Source organism: Silene latifolia, chromosome 3, assembly GCF_048544455.1.
Source record: "Silene latifolia isolate original U9 population chromosome 3, ASM4854445v1, whole genome shotgun sequence".
Lineage (NCBI taxonomy): Eukaryota > Viridiplantae > Streptophyta > Magnoliopsida > Caryophyllales > Caryophyllaceae > Silene > Silene latifolia.
The window spans coordinates 89600385-89612846 of NC_133528.1; positions in this window are offsets into that span (position 1 = coordinate 89600385).

The following is a 12462-nucleotide window of genomic DNA, read 5'->3' on the forward strand; positions in this document are numbered from 1 at the left end:
GAGAACCAATTGAACAAAAGGATTAAGGCACTACGATCCGATCGTGGTGGTGAATACCTTAGTCTTGAATTTGATTCACACTTGAAAGGTTGTGGCATTATATCACAACTTTCTCCACCCGGAACACCACAACTGAATGGTGTTGCCGAAAGGAGGAATCGAACCCTACTTGATATGGTTCGATCCATGATGAGTCAAACCGAGTTACCGAACTCGTTTTGGGGATTTGCAATCCAAACTGCAATTCTATCTTTAAATAATAGTCCCACTAAAGCCACCGAAAAGACTCCATTTGAGACATGGAAAGGAAGAGTTCCTAATCTATCCTATATGAAAATTTGGGGATGTGATGCTTACGTCAAGGCTAAACCCGACAATAAGCTTGCCCCAAGATCCGAAAAATGCATCTTTGTAGGTTATCCTTTGACCTCTCGAGGTTACTACTTCTACAAACCTCAAGAAAACAAAGTGTTTGTGTCTAGTGAGGCTGTCTTCTTAGAAAGTCAATTTATTTCTAAGAGACAGAGTGGGAGAAATTTTGAACTTGACGAAGTTCAAGAGCCACAAACCGAGATAGAGACGCAAGAAGATGTTCCTTCGTCGTCTAACGCGGTTATACCTCCTCCACTAAGAAGGACGGCCCGAGTAATTCGCCATCCCGATCGATATGTGGGACTTATCGAAGAAGATGGAACACTCGATGTATTGCTTATGGAAAGCGATGAGCCCGCCACCTACAAGGCCGCAATCTCTAGTCCAAATTCCTCCTTATGGCTTGAAGCCATGAAGTCCGAAATGGATTCTATGCATGAAAACCAAGTTTGGGACTTGGTAGATTTGCCTAAAGGGGCAAGACCCCTTCAATGCAAATGGATATTCAAAGTCAAGAATGGCATAGAAGGACATGATGATGTCTACAAAGCTAGGCTAGTGGCAAAAGGATTTACCCAAGTCCAAGGTCTCCATTATGATGAGACCTTCGCCCCCGTAGCCATGCTAAGATCCATACGGATTTTGTTAGCGATCGCCGCATTTCATGATTATGAAATATGGCAAATGGATGTCAAAACCGCTTTTCTAAATGGGCATTTAGAAGAGGAGGTGTACATGATACAACCCGAAGGTTTTGTTGATTCTAAAAATCCTAACAAAGTGTGCAAGCTTAAGAGATCAATTTATGGTCTTAAGCAAGCATCTAGAAGTTGGAATCATCGATTCAATCATGTTATAAAGGAAAATGGTTTCACTCGAAATATTGAGGAACCATGTTTATACATGAAATTCAGTGGGAGCAATGTTGTGTTCCTAATCTTGTATGTCGATGACATACTACTCATTGGAAATGATATTCCAATGTTGTCTTCTGTTAAGAAGTGGTTAGGTAACCACTTCCAAATGAAGGATTTAGGAGAGGCACAACGCATATTAGGTATCCGGATCTATAGAGATAGACCCAAGAGGATATTGGCACTAAGTCAAGAGTCTTATGTCGATAAGATTCTTCGACGGTTCAGCATGGACAAATCCAAAAGGGGTTTGGTACCTATGGTAACCGGGACGATATTGAGCAAGACTCAATCTCCCTCCGAGCCCCATGATGTTGAACGCATGAAGTTGATCCCTTATGCTTCCGCTGTTGGATCAATCATGTATGCCATGATATGCACACGTCCTGATGTCTCGTATGCCTTGAGCATGACGAGTAGATATCAAGGAAATCCAGGTGAGAGTCACTGGATTCTTTGTCAAGAACATCCTTAAGTACTTGAGAAGAACTAAGGATTCTATCCTTGTGTTTGGAGGAGACACTGAGTTGCGTGTTCATGGATACACGGACTCAAGTTTTCAAACAGATAGAGATGACTTGAAATCACAAGTTGGTTTCGTGTTTATGCTCAATGGTGGTGCCGTAGTGGAGAAGCTTCAAGGAAGTCAGAATCGCGGATTCTACAAAGAGGTGAGTACATAGCAAAGATCGGAAGGCCAAGGAAGCTATGTGGATCAAGCAATTCACGGAAGGTCTAAAAGTAGTACCTACCGCCAATGATCCCATCACTCTCTATTGTGATAATAGTGGGACGATCTTCCAAGCTAAGGAGCCAAAGTCTAGTAATAGATCTAGACATGTACTTAGAAAGTATCATGTAATACGAGATTTCATTGAAAGAAAGGAAATTGCGATTTGTAAGGTTGGGACGGATGACAACATTGCCGATCCGCTCACCAAGCCTTTATCGCAGGCTAAACATGATGGACATATGGCGTCCATGGGACTTAAACGTGTACCAAGTCTATGTTAGATTTTGAAATGAAATAAAAGTGTTGTTTTTGTTCATGTTCATAATCGCATTTGTCTTTTATCTTTAATTTATACTTTGTTACATCCAAACGGGTTGTAGAGACAATTGAACCCCGTTAAAGTGAACACGGATTAACATAGTATTTGCCCATAGTCACTTGTATGGGGTGACGTCTCGAAGTGACTAGAGCGTGAGGCGATTGATGGCAAGTTCAAGTGCCATAGAGTCATGTGAGATGACTAGTCGATCACATAAATTTATCGTTAAGAACATTTTGTCGGGCCTAATGACCGCTTATAGAGTTCGGCAAATTTATATAGCCTGGTCGTGGCGAGAGCTACTATAGTATTCAAATGAGTCGATTCTTTTGACTAAAGACTATTCGCCTAAGATGGCACAGTTTCAGATTAACTTTGATTTGTGTTACTACGACCTTCGTAAATGGGGTCAAATGGGCATATTTTGGGTTATGATGGCTGTGGCTAGTCGAAGGGAATGAGTGCGATAGGAATTGTCCACCCCTAGTCAGGGTTATAACAATATCTCAGGGCCACTCGAGGAGTAATGAACTGGAAATGCGTGGCCACGCTCGGATGGCATCCAGAGTGGATAAATCCGGTCAATCAGTTATTCTCCAGATCGAGGAAACCACTCTCGATATGATCACTTGCAAGTACGACCTGAAAGACACCTTGCATTGAGTGGGAGATAGTAATAGGACAAGAGAGTCGGTGACGCACACTTGTCGTGGACAAGTGGGAGATTGTTGGGAAATGTGTCCTCAACAATAGTGCGATCACATGATTTAAATATCATTATTAAATCTCATTTTAAAGAATACAATTGGGAAGTAATATTATTTTCATTCAATGGTCAACATATATCGGTAATGATAGGTGACTAGAGTTTGACATTCGTCGTATGGACGGTGGTGATCGATTGACCCCTAGGTCATACCTAAAGGGCAATACTCTTAATTGATTATTTAATTAATCGTATACCGTTACGAGTTAATTAAATTACTTGAAAAATTGACGGACGATTTTGGAAGTAAAATTTACGTATCAAATTGAAATGTGATTAAATGAGATACGATCTGAGTAATTGAATTGTATCATTACTCGGATGAAATTATTGTTTAAAGAAACAATTAGATTTGAATGAATTATTATAAATGCGATTTATAAACGGTAAAATATTTTGGCACAAGTAATTATGAAATTACTAAGTCGATTTTTGTATATGACGTATTTTTATTAATACGTTGATTTTTAATATGTTAAAAATACATAACTATTTATGTTACATGTGACATGTGACATATTGACATTTGACAAAAATAATATGGAATCCATATTATCTCAAGTGGACCGAAATATGGAGGGATTATGGTGATTAAATTATGTTTAGTAATTTAAGTGGAAACAATATGATGACACCCTACACCTAGCCTTGCATACCTATTCTCTTGGTTAGAGAATCATGCCCATGCATAGGCTAACCAATCCCTCCCCCCACCGGTTTTACCAAAGGCATTTAGGGAGTTTTTCTCTTCTAAATTATTCATTCATTCACATTCATATTTTCTAGTGTTAGAAAGATAATTTCCTCTCTACATTTTATGATAAATTAGAGAGATTATTTACTCCAAATCTCTTCTCCTCTACCCGGTTTGAGGAGCTAAAATACCAACTATTTTGGTTCAATTTTTCATAAGATTAATATTATACTAGATCAAATAATATTAATTAGATTAAGAGAAAGCCTTGGGTATAAAGCTTAGGGAGAGATCTTACACTTAGATCTTGTTCATCCATAAGGAAAAGCTCAAGAACAAGAAGAGAAAGGTGATCTCTCTTGTGCCCTAATAGCCGAAATCTACAATGTAAGGACATGATTTCTCCTCTATTTATATTTTGTTTGCATGCATAAAATCCGTTTTAATTTTATGACAAATTAGTTGACATATATGAGTATGTTAGTATGTATATGAATCTACATTTCCTTCAGTTAGGACTCTCCAAACAAACCAAAGACAAATATTGTACAAGTTTTAGTCCTCCCCCACTCTCCAAACAATATAAAGAACACCTCAATGGACTCTCCAAACAAACCAAGGTGTTAGTCCTCCCCCACCGCAAGATTTTTCGCTCCCTTCATCTTGTTGCCCATTTGCCCCTTCATTTGCTCTTTCCGAATTTGGGAAGAGTATATCCATTTGTGCCCAAGAGGGAAACGCTCCCTCATCACTAATCTTCCCTCTTTGAATCATATCGTGGAATTGAGGGTAAAGTGCATAATAGTTGTCCACGGTAGCTTCATATTGTCGGAAGTGCAAGTCTTGGAGAATTCCCATTACAAAGTCATCACGGGGGAGGATAAAGGGGTTAGGGTGGTTGTACGGTTGATATGGAAAAGGGTAGGGAGGTACTTTGATTTTCTCATCTTGTGGTTGTTGCTCTTGTTGTTGTTGGGGATTTGGTGGTGGTGGTGCTTGCCTTGCTTGGGTTGGGTTTGTGGGGATGAGGTAGGATGGGATCGGTGATAGAGGTCCCCTTCTTGGTGAGATTCTTGGTAGACCGGTCATTGGTAAGTAGATTGGATCACTCCCTTTTGTTATCCACTTGATCCTTTTATCAACCCCCTCAAGGGTTATCCAATGATGATGGACAAGAAGAAGGTCTTCATTCATCCTTGTATTCCCGGAAAGAGGAGTGTACTCATTATTCTCATTAAATTTTGGCTTGAAATGCTTTGTAATCTTTGTAATGAGCCCTCCATTAACGATGTGTTTCATCCCATCATCATCTCCGTTTCTAAATTTAGCCCACTTCTCAAGTAGCATAAGAGGCGCATTAAAATGGTACCCACCCCTTCCTTGGATATCGAGATAAGACTCCATGAACACAAGATCGAGTTCGTTCACAATTGTCGGGTCTCGGCGAGCAAGGAGGGTGCCGGAAAGGAACCGGTAAGTGAGTCTCAAAATAGGATTTTGAATGTGAAAAGCAAGACACTCTTTGATGTACATGAAATATCGGCCGGTCATGGTTCTCCATAGGGGTGCAACACTATATTTCTTCGGTTTTGATGTCCGGTGATGCGACGCGAGAATGGTATGTCGTTGGGTCACGTCCAATCAAAACACAATTTATAACTTCACAAACAACTCTAGAATTAGTAAAGAGGCAAGTAAAGGTCGGATCCCAAGGGACGGGAATTGAGATGAGATTTCTATTGAAACTAGTGGTGTCTTAAGGGTGTCACAATTTGGGTTGATGTAGAAGGTCACTAAACTAAATAGCAATTGAAATAAACAAGTAAGATGAATTAAAAAGGGTTGTAAACAATTAATAAAAAGCACTAGGGTGTCATGGGGTCATAGGGGAATCATGGGAATTGATCATACAATCCCTAGGAAAGTTTGGGTCCCGGAGCAAGATGAATTAAAAAGGGTTGTAAACAATCCTAGGAAAGTTTGGGTCCCGGAGCCGAATCGATTAGATTGTACAACACCTACAAGTCGACTTAATCTTCCCTACTCAACAACATGCATGGTCTAATGAGACTCGAGTTGGTTTATGTCTTACAAGTCTCATTGAAAAGATAGGTGATGGGTAAAAAATGCAAGGATTCATAGGCTCGCATTTCATCAAACATAACATGTGCATGAGTTGAGATCAAAACAAGCAAACAAATAAACTATGAAAGCATATTAATTTAAGCATGAATCATTCCCCATGTTGGTTTCCCCTAATTACCCATTAACCCTAGCTAGGTGACTACTCACTCATTATCATGTTGATCATGCTAGCAAGGTTGTCAATCATACCAACAAAATGAAACATGATGAACAAATGAAAGTAATTAACAATAATTAAAAAGGGATTAAAAGGATTATACCTACTAATGATTCCAATAATAAAGCAAAGATAAAAGAAGTACTTGATGCTTGATTGAGAGGTTCTCAATCTCCCAATAATAACCCAAATAATCTTCAATTACCCAAAATAAAGGATGAACAAAAGAGAGATTAAGGAAATAAAACTTGTATTAAAACTTGATTAATTGTTGATTACAAAACTAAAGAGAGATTTGATTGATATTAACTACTCTAAGAATTGATAAGAAGAACATGCTCTTCTAATTAGACTAATGGGGTATTTATAGTGGAAATTAGGTGGATGCATTAGGGTTAACTAAGGGCTAAACTAGTAATTACACTTTTTAGATTGAGCAGGGAGACGCCGGTATTTTTCGAAGGAAGGGCTTCTTTCTTTGTAGCTTGGAGAAGACGAAATTTCGTTGTACTGGAATCCGGGCGTATTGGAGTCGGGACGGGCGGATTGTAGCAGGGGAAGACGGGCGTCTTCAGGGCAATCCGGGCGTCTTCTGGGCTTGCTGTCCGGGCGTCTTTGAAGGAAGACGAACGGATTGTGCTTGTGGAGGACGGGCGGATTCAGGACAATCCGCTCGGATTGTAGCTCAGCATTGTTTCTTCTTCTTTTCTTCCCTTTTCTTCATAAAATCCTTGGGGATTTCCTCTGGGATGCAAGGATCCTTTCTCGTCATTGCCCAACTACTATAATATGTACAAAGGCCTTCTAATCTTGTCTCTCCTGATGCTTGGTCATTGAATTCAATCAATTTAGTCTCGTTTTGCCATGAAAATGCAAGATTCTTACTCCTTTCCTACCAAGGGATCAAAATCTCAAAGAATATGCAAAACAAAGAACTAAAGACAATAAATGACCCAAATATGCACTAAAAAGCATGGGAACAAGGCTAATTCGGGGGCTAAATATGCGCTAATTATGGTCACATCATCCGGGTAGGCGAGACATCAAGACCAAGCACATTTGCAAATTCCACTAGCGTCATCATTCTTGAAACACTCTCCAACCTAACCTCTATGCATATCGTTCTATTCAAGGTTGTGATTTTTAAGAAGCTTAAAAATTCAAGAACAAGGGATCGGTAGGTTTGCTCGTGCATGCGAAATAGAGTAGAGAGACCAAACAACTCAAAAAGGGCTTCCATTTGATGGTAAATCCCAAGCTTCCTTAAAGTTCTATGGCATAAAAACTTTGTAGGGAGAATGTTCTTACCAAGAAGTCGATGAAAAACGAGCCTTTGCACATCATTTACGAATTCAACATTAGAGAAGTCATCAAGCTTGGTAAGATCCACAATTTCTTCATGCTCACTCCTTAGAGTGTTGATGTGAGAAGTAGAAGAGCTTCCTCTTTCTCTTGGTCTTCTTCTATCCCTAAATGAAGATCCTTTTGGTCCCATTCTTTGATTGTGGAGTTGGAATTTTTGATTTGTTGAAGTATGGAGATGCTCTTTGTGGATTGAATCTTGCCTTTGAAACCCTAGAAATTGGGGTTTTTTTTTTGTGGAATGAAAGAGTGTTTAGGATATGCTTTGGAGTCATAAGAAGGTGGGTTTTTATAATACAAGTGGAAGGAAGGGTGATGTGTCACAAATTGTGTGGTGGGGAGAATTAAAATTGTAAAAACTGGAAGTGAAGACCACAGGGAGACGAGCGGATTCGGGCTCGGGACGCTCGGATTCTCTCGTTCTGGGACGAGCGGATTCTTGGGAAGACGCTCGGATTGTCTTACAGCGGATTTTTCCAAAATTTGAAGCAGCCAAGACGAGCGGATCGAGCTTGAGACGAGTGTCTTTTCTGAAGCAAGACGAGCGTCTTTTCTCAAAGACGAGCGGATTCTGTTACAAGAACTTTTCTTAAAATGTTGTAGCAAAAAGACGAGCGGATTGGTCTTCAGACACTCGGATTCCGTCTGGACGAGCGGATTCCCAATAAAACGGGCGCCTTTTTATAAACCGACCGGATTTCCTTTTTAGATGCTCGGATTCCTTGCTGTGAATTCTCCTTGATTTCCTTGACTCCGATAAAAAGCTTCCCCACACTTGAAAACTAGTTCCTTCCTTCATCAAAAAACATTAGTGACCCTCCCTCACTTACTCTCATGGAAAGAATTTATGTTTATGATAAAAGAAATGCAATAAAATTTTAAATACAAGTTAAAGGGGTTAGTATATTTACAAGTGGTGGTTTAGGGAGGACTCCACCAAACTCTCCCTTTGATGATTCCTTCAAGGATGAGGGACCCATCCATCTAGAGGACTCCACCTCGACCTCTCCAATAAATGCTCCCTCATAATATGGCTTCAATCTTTGACCATTGACCTTGAATTTGCTTTCATCTTCCGCCTTGATTTCAAAATCCCCATATTTCCCAACCTCGGTGATCACATAGGGACCCATCCATCTAGAGTTCAACTTCCCGGGAAAGAGTCGATATCGGGAATTGAATAGAAGGATTTTATCCCCTTTGTGCAAGGCTTTTTGCTTGATCCTCTTGTCATGAAGCAATCTTGTCCTTTCCTTGTAGATCTTTGCATTCTCATAAGATTGTAGTCGGAATTCTTTCAACTCTTGAATTTGTATCATCCTCTTTTGACCACTTAATTTGAGATCAAGGTTAAGGGCTCAGATTGCCCAAAAAGCTTTGTACTCCAATTCGATTGGCAAGTGGCATGCTTTTCCATAAACAAGCTTGTAAGGAGAGGCTCCTATGGGAGTCTTATAGGCTGTCCTATAAGCCCAAAGAGTGTCATCAAGCTTTATGCTCCAATCCTTTCGGGTCTTGTTTACAACTTTCTCAAGGACTTGCTTGATCTCTCTATTCGAAACTTCAACTTGACCGCTTGTTTGAGGATGATATCCTAAGCCGGTTCTATGTTGAACACCATACTTGGTCAAAAGGGATGCGAGCTTCTTTTCATGAAAATGCGTTCCTCCATCACTTATGATCGCTCTAGGGACTCCGAATCTTGGGAAGATTATTTTCTTGAAGAGCTTGGTGACTGTCTTTGCATCATCGTTTGGGGTGGCAATTGGCTCCACCCACTTTGAGACGTAATCTACGGCCACAAGGATATACTTATTTCCATTGGATGACACAAACAGCCTTTGGTAGTCGATCCCCCAAACGTCGAAGATCTCCACCTCTAGTATGCCCCTTTGTGGCATTTCATTCCTCCAAGAGATATTCCCCGTCCTTTGACAAGCATCACAATGAATGATAAATTCCCTTGTGTCTTGAAACATTGTAGACCAATAGAAGCCCGATTGAAGAATTTTTGCAATGGTTCTCCTTGCTCCGTGGTGCCCACCATAAGGTGATGAGTGGCATCCTTCCAAGATTCCTTGGACTTCCCATTGAGGTATGCACCTCCGGTAGAGCCCATCACTACACTCTTTGTAGAGATTTGGGTCATCCCAAAAGTACCTTTTTACTTCGAATAAGAACCTCTTCCTTTGGTTGTAGTTCAAATTTGGAGGGAGTACTCTTCCAACGATATAGTTGGCATAATCGGCAAACCATGGGGTGATGTGCCTTTCAAGTTGTGTTTGAATGGCCATCAAGATATCTTCGAGAAATCAGTCATTGATCGGCGTTTCTCCTTATTCATCATGAAACCGGATCCTTGACAAGTGATCCGCCACTACATTTTCGGCTCCTTTCTTGTCTCTTATTTCCAAGTCGAATTCTTGAAGAAGCAAAATCCATCTTAACAACCTTGGTTTTGCCTCCTTCTTTATCAAGAGATGTCGGAGAGCACAGTGATCCGAAAAGACAATCACTTTGGATCCAAGTAAGTAGGAACGGAATTTGTCCAAAGCATAGACAATAGCAAGAAGCTCTTTCTCGGTGGTATCATAGTTCACTTGGGAGGGATCAAGAGTCTTGCTTATATAATAAATGGCATGAAGAGCTCTTCCTACCCGTTGGCCAACAACCGCTCCAACGGCATAGTTACTAGCATCACACATAATCTCGAACAGTAGTTCCCAATTTGGAGGTTGAATGATTGGTGCCGAGATTAGTGCTTCCTCGGTTCTATTAAAGGCTTCAACACACTCATTAGTGAAATGGAATTGTACATCTTTAAGTAAAAGTTGAGTGAGGTGTTTCGCTATTTTTGAAAAATCTTTTATGAAACGGCGATAGAAACCCGCATGACCGAGAAAACTTCTCACCCCTCTAACATTCATGGGAGGTGGGAGTTTCTCTATCACCTCAACCTTAGCTTTATCGACCTCGATGCCCTTTTCTGAGATTAAATGACCCAAAACAATTCCTTCATTGACCATGAAGTGACACTTTTCCCAATTTAAAACAAGACTAACATCTTCACATTTTTACAATACAAGAGAAAGATTATGCAAACATGAGTCAAAGTCTTTTCCATAAACGCTAAAATCATCCATAAAAACTTCCATTATGGTCTCTAGGTAATCGGAGAAGACACTCATCATGCATCTTTAGAAGGTGGCGGGGGCATTACATAAGCCAAAAGGCATCCTCCTATATGCAAAAGTACCATAAGGGCATGTGAAGGTGGTCTTATGTTGGTCATCCGGGTGTATAGGGATTTGAAAGAATCCCGAATACCCATCAGGGTAACAAAAGAATTTGTTGGAGGCTAACCTCTCAAGCATTTGGTCAATGAATGGTAGGGGGAAATGATCCTTTCTTGTTGCGGAATTCAATTTTCGATAGTCAATGCACATACGCCAACCGGTGATCTTCCTTGTGGGTATTAGCTCATTCTTTTCGTTTGTCACCGCCGTGGTACCTCCTTTCTTAGGTACCACTTGAACGGGGCTAACTCACAAAGAGTACGATATGGGATATATGATTCCCGCATCAAGTAATTTCATAACCTCTCCCTTGACAACTTCTTGCATGTGGGGGTTTAATCTCCTTTGAGATTGAATGGTAGGTCTATGGTCCTCCTCTAGATGAATTCTATGCATACAAAACTTGGGACTTATCCTCTTAAGGTCATCTAGACTATAACCTATAGCCTTTTCATATTGCTTCAACACATCAAGCAATTTTCCCAATTGGTTTTCATCAAGTCTATCATTAACAATCACGGGTTTAGTCTTTGATTCATCAAGGTAAGCATGTTTCAAATTTGGGGGAAGGGGTTTTAAAGTAGGGATTTGTACCTCACTTTTGTCCTTTGAAGGTTCATTTAGAATTTGCTCCATTTCCATTAGACATTCCATTCTCATGGTATATTCAACTTGTTCTTCATTTTTATCAATCTCGTCACACTCGAATTTCATGACGAATTCCTCTTGGTCTTAGGCTTGTAAGATGTCTTCTAGGATTGATTGATCATGTTCTATAGGTTGATATGCTTCCACAAGGATGTTATGTACTAATTCGGATTGCTCATGAGTAAGTTCTTTGTTAGCTAGAGCGACCTCAAGAAGATCTACCTCCAATTCCCAAATACATATTTTTAGCCTCACTTGCTTCCAAGGCTTCCAATGCTTGCATGGGGTCTTTGAAGAAAGGTATACTTAAGTGGTCCTCTACAAAAGAATCTATAAGTTCCATCTTGCAAAATATAGAACAACTTGAAAATAATTAGAACAAACCTTGAGGAGTTTTACTTCCCCAAGGCAAAGAAAGACACAACGAATAACAATCTAAGAAAATCTAAATCAAGTTAACACCGTTCCCGGCAACGGCGCCATTTTTGGTCGAAACCTCTTGTGAGGTTTAGTTTTCGGTACTTGTCGTTAGGAGCACCTAGACCAAAACAATATTTATAACTCCACAAACAACTCTACTATTAGTAAAGAGGCAAGTAAAGGTCGGATCCCAAGGGACGGGTATTGAAATGAGATTTTCAATTGTAACTAGCGGTGTCTAGGGGTGTCACAATTTGGGGTTGGAATAGAAGATCACTAAACTAAATAGCAATGAAAGTAAACAAGAAAGATGATTAAAAAGGGGTGTAAACAATTGATAAAAGACACTAGAGTGTCATGGGGTCATAGGGGATTCATGGGAATTGATCATACAAACATATTCTCAAATTATAAGCAAGCAATTATTGTCGTGATGGATCGAGTTGGTTTATATCTTACAATTCTAGGAAAGTTTGGGTCCCGGAGCCGAATCGATTAGATTGTACAACACCTACAAGTCTACTTAATCTTCCCTACTCAACTATATGCATGGTCTAATGAGACTCGAGTTGGTTTATTTCTTACAAGTCTCATTGAAAAGATAGGTGATGGGTAAAAAATGCAAAGGATTCATAG